This window comes from Rhinolophus sinicus, chromosome 2 (genome assembly GCF_057876585.1).
Source record: "Rhinolophus sinicus isolate RSI-liver-muscle chromosome 2, RSI-T2T, whole genome shotgun sequence".
Lineage (NCBI taxonomy): Eukaryota > Metazoa > Chordata > Mammalia > Chiroptera > Rhinolophidae > Rhinolophus > Rhinolophus sinicus.
This window is the reverse complement of record NC_142502.1, coordinates 55412412-55429324: the sequence shown is the minus strand read 5'-3', so window position 1 is coordinate 55429324 and position 16913 is coordinate 55412412. Positions and strand designations below refer to the sequence as shown.

Below are 16913 nucleotides of genomic sequence, written 5' to 3'. Positions count from 1 at the left end.
TTTAAGAATATCAAATCATTGTGATATTTTTTTAGTAGTATTGTTGTGCTGAATTTGCTCCATAAAGACTACAGCTAGTAATTTGTCTGTGAGTGAACTAACTTTGATCATTATAGCAAATATGTTGGCTTTCTTACCTGCTGGTGACTATCCCTGACTGTAGCTTCTAGAACCTAAAAGACCTTGTAATTTCGTCCTAAATCAAGGCTACAAAATAATTGTTTTGTGTTTTGAAAATGCAAAGTAGTTTTGGTCATATAAGCCTGGATTCAAAACCTGAATGTGGTACTTATTAAAGCTCCAATATTGGATAAATTATTTCAAACTCTTGGCCTTAGTCTCATCATCTGTAAAATAAGGAAATGATGCTTAGAGAATATTGTGAGAATTAAATGAAGTTATAAACATTGTCACTTAGAATGTGTTCTGTGAATATTAATTCCTTCCTTTTATATCTTATGCATTTAATGCATACATCATATGCATTTCTATTATGTTATATGCATTTAAAAATTTAACCCAAAATTTATTGATCACCTTCTCTGTGCTAAGGCACTTTGATAGATACTGTGATTCAGAGATGATGAAGAAGAGAGTATTACTTCTTCCAAAGTGATATAAGTAAACCAACAATTACAGTACAGGGTGACAGGTTCCATTTTCAGCAGGAAATCCTATTATTCCCTTAGGCACCCAGATCAGTCTAGAAGGTCCCGATGGCCATCTGTAGGAGAATGCACTTTAGCTGTCAGTTAGCTGAGAGGAAGAATGATCCAGGTGGATGAGAAAGGGAATCAGGCTGAGGCCTAAGGGACCTGGCATGTTTAGGAACCTGCAAATATATTGGTGAGGTTCTAATGCACGGAATAGGCGATCCATGAAAGGAGAAGCAAATGGGATAGTAAAAGCAGAAATGAGACAATAAGGGGATTTTGCGCCATATTTAGAGTTCACCTTCTACCTGGTCCTCTTCATTATTTTGAACAGCTGCATAATACACACATTATTCATGTGTTGCATTGTTTGCCTTTTTTCGTCTAGACTGTAATCCTTATGGCTGTGGTTCTCAACCTTGGCTACACATTAGAATTATCTGTGGGTGAACTAAAATAAAGGGAAGCAGCAGCTCATCCCTTAGAGATTCTGACTAAATTGTTCGGATGGTTTGGGTGGGGGATGTGATGTCTTTGAGTGATGGGTGCCTCAAACCATTTCCTTTTTCTATTTGTACAGCTGAGCATTTGTTTTTGTCAAGATTACCTCACTCATTCTTTCCTTTCTATCTGCTTTAGTCCATACATTACTTGAGGGTCTTCTCACAAAATCATCTCATATGTAACAAAATTCCAACAAAATTAGGACCCAGAGCAATGAAAATAAGGTCAGAAAGACAAAAGGGGAAAAGCAAAGGTTCTGATGTACAAAAGTTTAAATGAGATAGGGTGAGTAAAATAATCGTTAATACAAATTTCTGAGAAAACAAAGTTTTATCATTTAGCCTTAATTGATATTTCTCATCTGGGTACTACTTTAGACAATAAATGCTTACAGAAGACATATGCATGCTTTAACTTTTCCATGCTTTTTGTGCTAGTATTTCCAGCAGAATTACTAGGTGAAAAGCCTTATAACTCTGTCCAGAAGGTTGTGCTGATTTACAATGTCACCAGCAATGAAGGAACACCCGCTACAACACCCACAGAAGCAACATGCTACTTGACTTTTTCCATTGTCTCAAAGTTTTGTCTAAAAACAAAACAATATAATACACAATAGCTCAATTACACAGGTTGGCTGTCTTGAGGGTAAAAGAGAAGAGAAAAGAGGTCAGAGAACTAGATCTTCTTTGGAGAATGAGTTGTTTCTGTGCTGTGGCATTTCCTCTCTCACTCTCCAAGGAGAAGACGTCTGTTTCTCCCTCTCAATGAAGTTGGAGGAGCTTCAAGAGAATGGTTTAGAGACAGTGCCCTGTGTCCCCTGACATTTGAGAGACAACAGGTCTGGTAGTCAATGCATGTATGAGAAGTTCAAAAGTGGTAGCTTAGCTGCCTAAGGCACTGCTAAGGGAGGCAAGCTAGCTGCATTACCCTGGGCTGGGGCAAAGATGCTCGAGTTTCCCCATGGTCCGACTAGACTAGAGGAAGGGAACCCAACTGTATCATCTTGAGAGGGACTTTGCCCTGGAGAGTCCAGGAATCTTCTTCCAGAAGAAGCAAATCTTTTGAGTGGGGGTCTTGGGGAAACTTTCCAAAGGACAATGAGTAGTAAGAAACCCAGGGAGAGAAGAATTTCATTAGTTGATGGTTTGGAGTTTTGATATTAGACTGGACTAACCTTTTACTTTCTGTAAGTGGCTGCAAGTATATAGCTTTGAGATCTCATCAATCAGAGACAGTGGTGAGAAACACATGTCAGTATTGCTTGTCCATGACTGATCCGGTAAACTCCATCACTAACCTCAGCCATTACAACATGCATACATGTTCTCCGTCATGTGTTTTTATTGGCAGTACTATTTTTCATTGATTGGAAAGGATCTAAGTGGTTGTGTATTAAAATCTGTTGATCTTTTCTTTCCTTATTTCTTCTTTGCCTCGAAGCTGAAAATGTTATTCTTCTATAGATCTGATAAATATTCTATTCTCTTTTGTTACTTTCCAGCAATTGCTTAAAAAAAAAAAGATTTGTTCTCTCTTGGTTTACTTTGTTATGCAGTAAAATGTTCATTAAATTTAAATTATCCCAGATGATGATCTATGTCAAAAATTGGCAAAATTTTATTCATTCACTTGGTCTTTTTATATTCAGGTCTAAATGTTTTTCACACTTTAGATAGGAAATGGGAAGCATCCTAGAGATTTATTTTATTCTTGAGTCTGAGGTTGAAAATGGCAGAAAGAATTGCTTGTGGAAAGTGGGAAAGTGGGAGTAAGCTTAGCATACTTTAGGAAGCATTTGGCACACTTGACCATTCCCTTCTTTTAAAAACTGACTTTTCTCTTGCAAGAAGCTGCAAGTGATTACTCTTCTCATTTTCTTCTCCCTCTTGCCCCATTGGACTTATTTTTCCACTTCTATCCTACCAATAAATGTGGGGATTCCTCTGAATTTGGTTTTATGTGTGTTCCTTTTCCGTACTTTCTTCCCAGGCAACATAAACACTAATGATTTAAAATATATATTGGTGGCAGTTAAATTCGAATCCCCCGCCCTGCCAGCTCTCTGTGCTCTGGATCCATATGTTCTCCCCCATCGTGGAAGAAATGGCAAGAGTCATCTAACCAGTTGTTAACTCATCCTTAACTTTATTATTTTTTTTACACTTTCTTCCTATATCCAATTTTTTAACAAAAGCTACCAGCCCCAATGCCAAAATATATCTCTATATGTTTTTTCTACATGTCTATTTTCACTGCCCTATTCCAGTACTCTAATTGTGCTAGGTCATATGTAACATCTTAAAAGACCCCCTCTCCTAGTGTCCCCTCTCTTTTAAATGCATTTTGAACAATTGAAGTTAATTATTGGTTTGTTTGTCTATTTACTTTCCTTTCTACTAGACTGTGAACCTATAAAAGTAAGAACCATATTTAACTTGTTCCTCACTGTGCCCCCAGGGTCTAGCACATACCTTGTACATGACAAAGAGACAATAATTCCTAAAAAATATGTATATTTTGACATAATAATATTACTTATGATTTACAGTGAGTCTTAAAAATGATTTTTAATAATTACACAGTGACTATGATTAATTTCATAAACATATCACTCATTCAATGATATTTATTGTTCATGTACTATACATCAGGCAATGATGTTAACATATGTATTTGCTATTCATATTGGCACTAGCTCATGGGGATATCATTTACATTAAATTTTTATACACTTTCTCCAGTTTCATTAAGTACAAATCATTGGACTTATGGGACTGTAGTAATTTTTTGTATTTAAATTTAAATTTTCTTATAGTTCTTTCTTTCTATTTTTTTTTCCAGCTCTGAGCCCAAAACACCTAATCTATCTTTTGTACCTACAGCTTTTCAATGGATAATTCTCAGTTAACAATAGTTGCTGACTACTTACTATGTGTTCTGCATTGAATAATAAAACAATCATAACCCTTCCCTCACGGAAACCAATTTGGGAAGAAGACAACGTTTTAGTAAATAAATATGTAATTACAAATTGTGACAAATGCTTTAGAGAAAATAATGTATGTTGAGAGGGAATAACAATGAAGAATTACTTTTATTGATTTAACTCAGTATATTCAATTCAACCTCTTGCCTGAGTTATAGACACACATTTTTTCTATTATTTGCTGTATATTTCCATCCTGTATGAACATTGTGCCTCAAACCTAATATCTTCTTCCTTTCCTTCTCCTCCCCCCTCTGCTCTTCCTTCTCCACCTTTTCCTCTTAATTTTTCTTCTTCACATCATTTGTTGAATGCTTACTTTCTGCCATGAAATGTGGTGGGAACTTTACAAATGGTAAATTTTAATTGCAGCATTCACTATTAATATTGTTTTTCTCATTTTACGGATAAGAAAATTGAGTCTCATAAAGGGTGAGCCTATGTTTTATGGACTACAATAAAACCTTTGACTGTGTCAATCATGAAAAGTTATGGGTCGCTCTGAAAGAAATGGGTGTGCCTCGGCACTGATTATCCTGAAGCATAGCCTGTATTGTGGACAGGAAACCACTGTCAGGACAGAATATGGAGAGACAAAATGGTTTTCTATGGGCAAAGGTGTCAAACAAGGGTTCATTTTGTCTCCCTGTTGGTGTAATTTGTACACAGAATATAGCATCTGAAAACCTGGGCTGGACTCAGAGGAAGGCGGAGTGAAATTAGTGAAAGAAATATCAGTACCTTAAGATATACAGGTGGCACCATTTTACTATCACAAAGTAGCAATGATTTGAAATGACTTCTGATGAAAGTGAAAAAAGACAGTGACAAAGCAGGACTGAATTTGAACATCAAAAAGACAAAAATCATGACTACAGAAGAAGTACACAACTTGAACGTAGAAAATAAACACATTGAAATTGTTAAAGGTTTTGCTTACCTTGGTTTAGTCATCAGATCAAATGGAGACTGCAGCTAAGAAATCATGAGAAGGCTGAGGATCGGAAGAATATCAATGGAAGAATTAGGAAAGATCACCAAGAGCAAAGATATGTCATTAGAGACCAAGGCTAAGATCATCCACATCCTCATATTCCCAATTATTATGTACAGATGCAAAGGATGGACAACGAAGAAATCTGATAGGAAAAAGAAATGATGCATTTGAAATATGATGGTGGAGGAGAGCTCTGTGGATACCCTGGACTGCCAGGAAGATGAACAAGTGGGTTCTAGAGCAAATTAAGCCTGAAACATCACTGGAGGCAAAAATGACAGAACTGAAGCTGTGCTACTTCAGGCACATTGTGAGAAGGCAAGGTTCTTTGGAAAAGACAGTAGTGCTGGGAAAAATAGAAGGCAGCAGGAAAAGAGGACGACTAAATCTGAAATGGATTGACTATAAAAGAAGCCATAGGCCTGAGTCTCCAGGAGCAGAGCAAGGCTATTGAGAACAGAACACTATGGATATCAATCATTCACAGAGTTGCCCGAGTCAGAGCCAAGTCAACGGCATGTAACACACATAAAGGGTGAAGTAACCTCCTTTTGGTCACTCAGTGACAAATATTCAAGCAGGGATGCTAACTCAGGTCTTCTGATTCCAAATCTCATGTTCCTCTTCCCAGCATTTATTGTGTGTCCACTCTGTGCTAAGAAGGTTATATGCATTTCGTCATGTAATCATTGCAACAGTCCCATGAAGTAGATGCTATCTCCATCCTCTTGCTCAGGGCCCAGATCTATCCTGCAGCTCCTATGTGACACTGGAGATGGCTGTATAGGAAAAAGAGGGGAGTAATTCTAGCAATCTGAAGAAACAAACTTGGAGTGTAGGACTACCAAAGCAACCAGTATTTAATTGTCTAAGATCCTGGAGAAAGGAGAACTGCAAAGAAATGAGCTCAACTTTCTGCTCTCCTTTTCTACTTGAGGCACTTGCTGAACTGTGAGCTTAAATCATTGTCTGACCTTTACCTTCTCTATAATCTCCTTTCAAATCACCTAATAGAAATAAATGCACTTGTGTCCCCAGAACACATCATATGTAGTAGCCCCAAACTGGAAAGTACCCAAATGTCCAATTACCCTAGAATGGATAAATACATATGCCAGAGTCATAGAGTGAGATAAAACACAGCAAATGGGAAGGAATATACTAAAGCGATACATGATATTGCATTGCATATGTAATGTAAATTTAAAAAACACACAGAAAAATATGTACAGTATGATTCCATTTATATAAAAAGTAAATTGTAGTGTTTGGTGAGGAATAGATAGTAATGAAAGTATAAATAAAAACGGTCGTTACATTTAGAGAAAAGCAAGAGGGGTGTGGTTGGGAGTGGGCATATGGTGGATTTCTGAGGTGCTGGCAATATTTTCTATAAAATAAATGTCAATGCAAATGATTATGTAAACTTCCAACACGGGCAGAGGAAACAATTTGGTAAACTCCCATATACTTCCCACCCAGTTTCAAAGTTATCAACTTATGGACTATGTGATCTCATCTCTTACCCAAATTCCCCTACCTACAACATAGACCATTTGTGACCAAATCACATACATCATATAATTTCAAATGTGTAAATATTTCTTATGTGTTTCTAAAAGATGCCATATTAAAAACACATTCACAATACCATCGTCACAAAAAGAAACAATAATTTTTAACACTATCAGTTATCCAATTGGACTTTTAAAGTTTCCTAACATTCTCAATTTTTTGAACAGTTGGTTTGTTCATATCAGGACTCATAAAATTGCCCACCTCTTTAATTTAGCTGCTATGCCTCTTGGGTGGTGGGACTGTATATTCTAGATTGTCCAAAGATTTAAATTTCGATAGCATTTCTTTTCACTTTCTAGAATATCTTGGTTTGGATGAAAAAGTGTACGGTCACTCTATAGTTAAGTCCTTTTTATCTTTAAGTGCCTGCTCCCTCCCTTTTTCTTTTCTTACTTTTTTGTCATTTGCCCTGTAGTGTTTGCTATAGTCTTGATATTTGCTAAATGAATCTCACTGATGTTATTTAATATGTTCCTGTGTACCTTGTATTTGACGTTAGAACTAGAGACTTGGTTTAGTTCCATGGGAAATGAGGAGAGCGAATATTTCATAGGTGACGTTGATTATTTCTGGTAGAAAGAATGTAGCCTCCAGTTGCCTCTCTTTCAGTCAGTTAGATTAGCAGTCATTGATGATCATTGCCTAGATGTATTATTTCTAAAGGAGTTTTCCAAATGATGTTATTAATATTCTGTTTCTTGATCTAGGATGTCAAGAAATGTACTTGGGGCTTTGCTTTATCATGATCATTCAGCCATTTATAGACTTTTCTATATATGTGTTATATTTCATGAAAATAATTAAAAAATACACATACATGACTACATATATGTATGGATATGGGAAGGATAAACAGATAAAATTGGGGAGCTATATTGTTAAATTATAATTATGAAATTAACATATTTTGCAGATTAGGCAGCAATTACAAAATTTTCTCAGTATTCTAAAACAAGTATTACTAAAAACAAGATTTAAATAATAATGATGAATAATATGTTATTCCAATGTGGCTAATTATTTAGGAGAATGTTTAAACTTGCTTTCTATGTTCGATTGATATAGGAAATGTAGTAAAACGAATGTGATGATGTTGAACAGAAAGAAGGCTGAAGTGGATCCATGAGGTTTAAACCAGTTCATGAGAGGAGACTCATATCCTTTTAGTAAAATCTGTTAATAGAGATTACAGCCTTTAATGAATAATTAAGAGATACACCATTTAAGAATAACTTGTTTGGGCTTTTGGACATCAAAAAATCATAAATGTATTCAATGTGATGATTGCAGGATGATTTATATGTTCATTACTCTACCTTCCAATTGATTCTAGATACCATCTCCCAGGGTATATTGACCACAATAATACAGCTACATTTTAAAATATATGAAAATAATAAAGTCCCTCCCAGCTTGTTGATAGAACTGGAAAATTGAGAATCTTTTCTCAATATTTTTGATAGTAGGAGTAAAATTATGAGTCTTCAATTCTCTTGCTAAGGTAGGATTGCTATGATAAAGCAAATTCACATATTACTACATTTTGAATCATGTTTCCCAGGGATGGTAGGCCACTAAATTTAGTTACTTCTGGAAAGTGGAAAACAAACAAACAAAAAAGCCCACCTCATTGGCTCCTCGGAAAATATTCCCTTGTTTTCTGGGGTGCTCTGATTTATTTTCAGATTATGTTGGTTACTAGCAGCCAACAAACTCCATAAGCCTCTTGTATATTGATCAATATTTATTGAGGATCTTGCAACTTTCTTCACAGTCTTCTCCTAACCATCATACTGATGACCCATTTATTTCCCTAGTCTCTCTGTGCTTTGGTTTCCATTACTCCAATGACCTTTTTCATTGGAGGCAATAGAGTATAGAAGCTGAGTGTGTATTTTGTGCAGGAATTCTGTAAGGTGCTGGTGTTAAACTGTAGAAAGACTGGCAGAAGGTTACAGTAGGGGAAGCAGACAGTCCCTGAATTCAAATCTTGCCAGTTATGTTTACGTTACTACTATTGTGATTCTAAGCAAATAATTGCTCTGAGATATAAATTCTTCACCTGTAAAATGGAAATAAAATAAAACCCACCCCCAAAGTTATTAGGATTTAGTATTCACCTCAATGCCTGACACATAGTATTTTATTGAGTACATTTTCCCCTTCCTATCACCTCTAGTCGCCATACCCTCTTCATAGCTAATTAAGATATAGGGGAAACAATAAATTTAAAGCCTAAGGTAAATCAATAAACAATTCGACAAGTTCATATAGATCACCTACTCTGTTTAGAACTGTGTCGGATTTTAAGGGGATTGTCTAGTCTGTTCAGCTTGCTATAACAAAAATACCATAGACTGGGTGGCTTATATAAACAACAGAAATTTATTTCTCATAGTTCTGGAGGTTGGGAGATTGAAGATTAGAGTGCTGGCAGATGTGGTGTCAGGTGAGGGCACATTTCCTGGTTCATAGATGGCCATCTTCTCACTGTGTCCTCACAAGGTGGAGGACGGAAAGGAGCTCTCTGGGGTCCCTTTCATAAAGGCACTAATGCCATTCATGAGGGCTCCACTTATATGACCAAATCACCCCCTAGAAGCACTACTTCCTAATACCATCAGATTTGGGGTTAGTTTCTTAATATTAGGGCAACACAAACATTCAGTTTATAATGGGGATACAAATAGGACTAAAATGCAGTGTCTGTGGGAGGTACCTACAGCTTAAACTAATGGATTGTCAGGATCAAGGGGAATAGTAAATGTTACCTAGTACAAGTGTGTTTTCAGCAGACAAGACCTGAAATGAGTATGCAGTAGTGTCCTACAGTAGATTATCAGGTGCTTAAGGGATGGACAGTATGCAGTAGGGTAGGACATCCTCAGGAGGCACATTGGAAGGCCAACACTATGCTCCAATTGGTGGTGTTGCCTAGTCCAGGTAACCCTGCTCCACGTTGTCAGCATGCAACCAGTGACTTAATGTCTCTGCAAAAACACATATTTCACAAACTTCATAGTTATTGATGAATAGCCTAGAATGCCAGTTTATTATGCTGAATGAACAATTTACTGTTATGTGTTCTCTAATACTCAGCTACTCATGAATAGCCTTTTTTTATGGGCATGTTTATGTAAAAATCCAAATTTAAATCTGAAAGTAGATAAGGTAGCAAAGAATTAATAAATGAAATTTGGATGGTCTCAAGAAATATAAAGTGGCTTGAGATAGTTTTTTTCTCATACTAGGGATAGCCTTACCAATGAATGGTATTGCTTATATGGTAGGAAACATAGGGTGTTACTATAAGGAAAAGTGACAATTGTTAGAAATAATAGGAAATACAGTTTTATTTATAAGGTAATGACTTTCTGGTAAGCGGTTAATTATGCACACATTAGAAAGGGAAAAAGTGCCTGTTGTTTCTTTTAATATTCCTTATAAAAATAATGACATTTCTGAGAGTACTCTTTTCATACCTATTCCTGAAGATTTCTTACATTTCGTTCCACCCATGGCCCAGAAAGATAGCTCAGAATGGAAGGTGAAGTCATAAATAACTGTAGAATGTGCACATTTCCCCCTCCAAATAAGCTTTAGTTTTCTAACTATTCTCTGAGCTTTTGGAAAAACATAAAGAGAGAATTCCACATGGTTGCTTAATATGTTTATTTGATTATCTACTTAATGCATTACACAGAAGTAGGCTTGTGGGGGAAAAGCTATATAATACAGCCCTGACTTCAGGTAGCTTGAAATCTTATTGGAAAGGCAAACATAAAAGTTTGGAACAAAAATCTTTATCAAATGGTAATAAATCAATTACTAAGAATAGATTCAATAAATATTTTTAAGTACCTAGTCTGGGTACAGTTCTGGGCTGGAGATTCCAAAATGGGCATTCTTTCCTTTCAGGTACTTACGGGGAAACCCAACACATGACAAATAGTTGTCTCATTGAAAGGAGTATGTGTAGATGCCAAGGTATGCAGAGAGAAAGCAATCAAAGGATGGGATTGTTACTTGGAGATTTCCTGTGAAAGTGATTTGAGAGTTGGGTCTGGAAGGACACAATTAATAAAAAATTGTGGGACAGTCCAGCAACTGGAATGGAGTAGGAGTGAGGTTGACAGTGGTGTGATGGTGGTGGGAATGGTAGAGAATTGCTTCAGCAATCACGTAGGTTTAGAAAAGAATAAATCTACCTCAAGGACTGCCAGCTTCAACTTACTTTTCCTTTGAAAAATCTGTTATGCCTTCTTCATACCCTCATTTTGTTTGCATCTTAGTTCCTTACAGACAAGCATGGCATGGTGTTGGTTATTAAGCTTTTAAGGGTTTGGTTGCTAGACTATTTTGAAGTGACCAGTGACTAAACAGGAAACTTCATTCCTGGTCCTTGATGAAAAAAGTACAGAAAGTTTTGCATCACGTAGTCATTCAGGGATGCAGGAGCTTCCTCCGCTGTAGTGCTGCTATCTCCTACATTAGGTACAGTCTCACCTTGTGTCCCACAGGCAGTGAATAGAATAAGAGAGGGTGATACCTTGTGCAGCTGGCTTTAGGGGCCAGAGTTCGAAGTGGCATACGTCACAGCCATCCATATTCCGTTGGCCATAACTCCGTTCGTGACTCCCTTTAACTGAAAGGAGGACTGAGAAAGCCAGGTTTCCTTTGTGTTATTTACAGGGCCTCTGAGCAATAAGAATAAGCTAGATCCTAAATGGAGTTAAGAGGCATAGTTTGTGTGTCTAAAGATGCTATCAGGGACGTTGAAAGTAGCTAACCAGCCAAAGTCAGCCACTATGTGCCCTCTTCCCATTCTGGGTTAGAGCTAAAGCAAATTTGAATGGCAGTGGTACAGTGGGGATCTGAAATCAAAGATCCAGGGTTATCAACAGGGATGAAAAGTATGGTGTATTTTGTACCTCATTAAAGCAGTATGACAATAGAGGAATTATTGAATACTTAGTCAGTAATGATGACTCTTCAGTTACATATACTATACCTCTTATATGAAAGTTTAAATAGATGATACCTGCTTTAGGCTTATATTCACATGCTGCAGAGTCAAACATACAGCGTGTTTCTTTTATGTTTGGCTTTACTCCAAGTGCAAAGTATAGAGTTGTTCTTAACTTCTGATGCACTATATTTTAATATTAGTTTTCTTCCGCAAAATCTCATTGAATAAAATGAGGACATCCCTGATAATAAAAGTGTGTGAGTGTGTGTGAGTGTGTGTGTGTGTGTGTGTGTTTGTGTTTAGTGTTGGTATTGTATGGGTGGGTTTTCAGTAGCTCTTAATCTAAAGTAAATGCAAACTATTCCTTATATCAGTATTTATTTTCTAAGTGGTATATGCAATTTTCTTTTTGCTGTATGAGTGAATGATAGCAGAAAAGTGATTGCACAGTGGTTTCGTAGCTCAGTGAGTTAACCTTAGTGTGTATGAGATTTACTGTGCCTCAATCAATGAATAATTACCCCTTTCTCATATTGGTAGGGTATCATAGAAAGGGGTTCACATGTAGCCTTTTTTCTTTTGAGGCCGCTAACAAAACTGTAAATTAAGCCCAGTTTAATTGCCGTTTGTAGCTGTGTTGAGAGGAGTATGTGTAGAGTACATATATGTGGCCATGTTTTACATCAGGAAAGGAGCAAGGAACAATATATGCCTACTCTTTAACATGAATAAATTGTATTTTGAGCAGAGTGGAAAGAAGAGCATAGATCTTTGGAAAATGGGTTCATATCACATACATCTTGATGAGCAGATTAAGGAAGTTAATTTCATGGATTCAAATTTTAAAAAGCTGTTCGCTGTTCCTCAATCTTAAATTTAAACTGAATATACCTGCTTTTTAAATTTTATGTTTTTAAAGCAGTGTCCACTGCTTGGTAGAGTGTGGACAGTGGAAAGAATACACAGTGTGATTTCAAATACTGGTATGGTTTCTGAAATTACACTCTGGACATTTGACAAATTATTCTGAAGCTTCAGTTTTTTTATTCCATAAAGCAAATGTAGTAATACTTTCATTCATGGTTGTTGAGAAAACTATAAATTAAATTACATCTGTCAGTTACCGGTGTAAAATTGTAATATTAAATTACCTATGTAATATAGCACTCAGCCCTTAGAAAAGTTATTCTACCACACACACACACACACACACACACACACACACACACACACACACACAGCCTCCCCCCCAGCCCCATCCCACCCCTCCGCCCAGTGCCACAGTCAAGAGAAAAGCACAGATGGGTTTCAGTCTTGTAATAAGCTACTTAGGTAAATAAAAATAGCCACTGAAAGGGAGCTTCAGGGCCTCTTCCACCAGGAGTCCAAGCAGGGGGTGCTTCATGACTTGTGGAAAGATTGGTAAAGGCTGACTGCTGATTTCTCTAGAGTTGTAGCTTCTGGGAGTTGAGGAAGTTCTTGTTTTACATTCTTGGAAAAGTTAGAATTTACTCTCATATTTGGCTTAGCCTTACTTTTATTTTTAAATGCACATTGAGATTGAAGTTTCAGTATCATAAGAAACAGAGCAGGCAAAGATATTTTTTATTGTCCTTTCCTTCTCATCGAAGGCGATGTTCAAGTTCAAATGTGAGCTGCACGACATTTAGTCTTGCTAAAGGTTGGTTGTAGGCATGGGCACAGATGAGTTTCACCTCAACCCACAGGTTGAGTTTTACCTCAACCAAGTGCTATGGTCTCTACTAGAGAGCTGCTTCAAAGGGAGGATATCTCCTTTAGAAGAAGAAATGAGGGCCACAGCTTTTTCATTAAGGCACAAAGGGATGTGTCCTGTATTAGTGTCCTAGGAATATTGTAACAAATTACCACAGACATGGTGATGTAAAACAATGGAAATTTATTCTCTTACAGTGTTGGAAGACGGAAGTCCAAAATCAGGTGTCAGCTGGTTGAGCTGCACTCCCGCCAAAGACTCTAAGGAAGAATCTTTCCTTGCTTCTTCCAGCTTCTGGTGGCTCCAGGTATCATTTGACTTCCTTGGCTTATGGCAACATCCCTCCAATTTCTGTCTTCATTGTCAAGTCTCCTACTCTTATGTGTGTCTTCTTTTCTTCTGTCTAATAAGGATACCTGTCATTGGATTTAAGGCCCACCCCAATAATTCAGGATAATCTCATTTCAAGATCCTTAATTTAATCACATATGCAAAGATTCTTCTCCTAAATAAGGTAACATTCACAGGTTCTAGAGATTTGGACATGGATATACTTTTTGGGACCACCATTCAAAGCACTACAGTTTCTCTCTTCTCGAAGATGAATATAGCAAACAGTGTGATTTCTGGATAGAGACTTCTTATAGAAATGTAGCAAATGTTGCATGCCCTCTACTTTTGCTGCCATGGTTATAATTTATTTTGTAAGAAGGGCACACCAACATTAATACAATATTTAAGAACACTGAATGACAGTCACAGATTTCTTTTTATTAAGATAAAGTTTATTGGGGTGCCAATTGTTAGTAAAGTTGCATAGATTTCAAGTGTACAATTCTGTAATACATCACCTATATGTCACATTGTGTGTTCACCATATATTGGATCCCCTTTACCTCTTGTAACTACTAAACTATTGTCTGTGTCTATGAGTTTTTGTTTCTTCATTTGTTTGTCTTGTTCCTTTTGTATTCAGTTTTATATATCGCATATCAGTGAAATCATATGGTTCTTGACTTTTTCTGTCTGACTTATTTCACTTAGCATAATGATCTCAAGATCCATCCGTGTTGTTGCAAATGGCACTATTTCATCTTTCCTTATGGCAGAATAGTATTCCATAGTGTATATATGCTACATCTTTATCCATTTATCTATGTAAGGAGACTTTGGTTGTTTTCATGTCTTAACCACCATAAATAATGCTGCAATGAACATCGGAGCACATATATCTTTACAAATAAATATTTATAGATTTGTTTTTGGGTAGATACCCAGGAGACGGATTGCTTGGTCATATGGTAATTCTATTTGTAATTTTTTGAGGAACCGCCACACTGCCTTCCATAGCGGCTGCATTAGTCTACATTCCCACCAACAGTGTATGAGGGTTCCTTTTTCTCCACAGCCTCTCCAACACTTGTTACTATTTGTCTTTTGATAATAGCCATTCTGACTAGGGTGAGGTAATATCTCGTTGTGGTTTTTATTTGCATTTCTCTGATGATTAGTGATGTTGAGTATTTTTTCATATGTCTACTGGCTATTTGTATAGAGAAATTTGACTTCAAAGGCAAGGGAAGTAAAAGCTAAAATAAATAAATGGGACTATATCAAAATAAAAAGCTGCACAGCAAAAGAAACCATCAACAAAATAAAGAGGTAACCAACCGAATACGAGAAGATTTTTGCAAACCATTTCTCCAATAGAGGGCTAATATCCAAAATATATAAGGAACTCATACAACTCAACAACAACAACAACAACAAAAAGTCCAATTAAAAAATGGGCAGAGGAACCAAATACAAATTTCGACAGTCAAATTTCATATTTCACTTTTTTTTAATAAAAGAAAGTGGAAGAGAATCATTAAGGAGAACTTCACACTCGCAAAGATCAAAGGGTCTTCAGAATATCTCGTTAGAAGTTGATCCTGACTGGGTCAGAGAAGAGAGAATGGGTTCTAATCAGTACATGAATGAAGATGTCCTAGAGATTTGTGGGTTTAACACTTTTCTTCGCTAGCCATGAGTGGATTATTTCTCTAGGACTTCTGGATGTCTGCAGTATTACTTACACTTCCCCTTGTCTTTGAATCTTATGGGGAATTTTTGTCACAGAAGCAAGACACAAGAGGGGGCAATGAAAAAAGAGATTCCCCACTTCCACTAAGCAGGCATTGAAATGTGTCTCTTCATTGTTATATTTTTTAAAAGCTTTAATTAGTTAAAAAGGGTATTGATTAGTTTGTCTTGAGGCTATGTGACTTTGGATCCATGAAAATGTAGCCAGAAATGTTGAAATTACTGCTTGTAAAATTGGACCAGAATCAATATTATTTGTTAAAGTAAACAAATCAAATAGACTATAAATGATATATGTTAGTGCAGAGGAAAGTACAAATGTGATCGTAAGCTTGAATTCTTAAAAATTACATATGCAATCCCTGCATACTTAAATGTCTTTTTCCATTTCAAAAGTTGATTTACTGTAGAGTTCTTTGTTCAGTCAACTCCAATTATAATTATATAATTTCATATCCAAAAGATATCCTCTACTCTCCTTCCTTTGTGGCCTTTTACCCTTATTCATTGACTTAAATGAACATGTGTAGAGATATGGCACTTATCTGTAGGGTAATGTAGACATGCTGAAATAGCACGTAACTAGGTGATAAGTATTATTGATAATTTTGGTCCAGGCAGAGGAACTGACAAGCATGGAGGAATCTATTTTTTTAAGGTGACCCTGCATCTGACATCTGATAAAACCTTGGCAGTTACAGATAATTCACTAGACCTCCCAACATATATACCACTCTCTCACCTTCAAATGCTCTCCGTACAGTCAGGAAACCCATCTGTTTGATTTGACTGTGTTTGGACTTCAGTTAGGTAGCCCTATAGCAATCTGAAGACTGAGAGGACTGTATGCACTTAATTAGAGAGACTAATTATGCACTTCTGTGCATAATTAAAAAAAATGAAGTGAAATTCACATAGCAGTAAAAAAACAACAAATTTTAAAGTGTTCAGTTCAATCACATTTAGTACGTTCGTGATATTGTGTAACCATCGCGTCTATCTCTTTTCAAAACATTTTCATCACCTCAGAAGAAAACACTGTAACCAATACACAGCTGGGACCCAACCCCTGTTCCTCATCCCCTGGCAACCACTAATCTGCTTTCTGTCTATGAAATTATATATTCTGGATATTTCATGTAAATAGAATTATACAAATTTGACTGAAAATAATTTTGCTTCTTCCTTTCCAGTTTGGAGACCTTTTATTTTATTTTTTTCTTGCCTAATTACTATAGCTAGAGCTTCCAGTACAATGTTTAATAGAAACAGTGAAAGTGGGCATCCTCATCTTGTTCCTGATCTTAGAAAGAAACCTTTCAGTCTTTCATCATTGAGTATAATTTGGCTGTGATTTTTTCATAAATGCCCTTTATCATGTTCATTTACCATGAGGTTTCCTT

At 36.4% G+C, this 16913-nt stretch overlaps 1 long non-coding RNA gene across 3 annotated transcripts in view; it reads left to right on the top strand.

The window, feature by feature from the left end:
• Positions 1-16913, top strand: part of LOC109453591 (uncharacterized) — an 876632-nt gene that overhangs the window by 211551 nt on the left and 648168 nt on the right. For all 3 annotated transcript variants that reach the window (XR_012496692.2, XR_012496688.2, XR_012496689.2), the window contains exon 2: positions 13623-13732. This is a non-coding gene — a long non-coding RNA (uncharacterized LOC109453591). The remainder of the gene's footprint in view (positions 1-13622; positions 13733-16913) is intronic.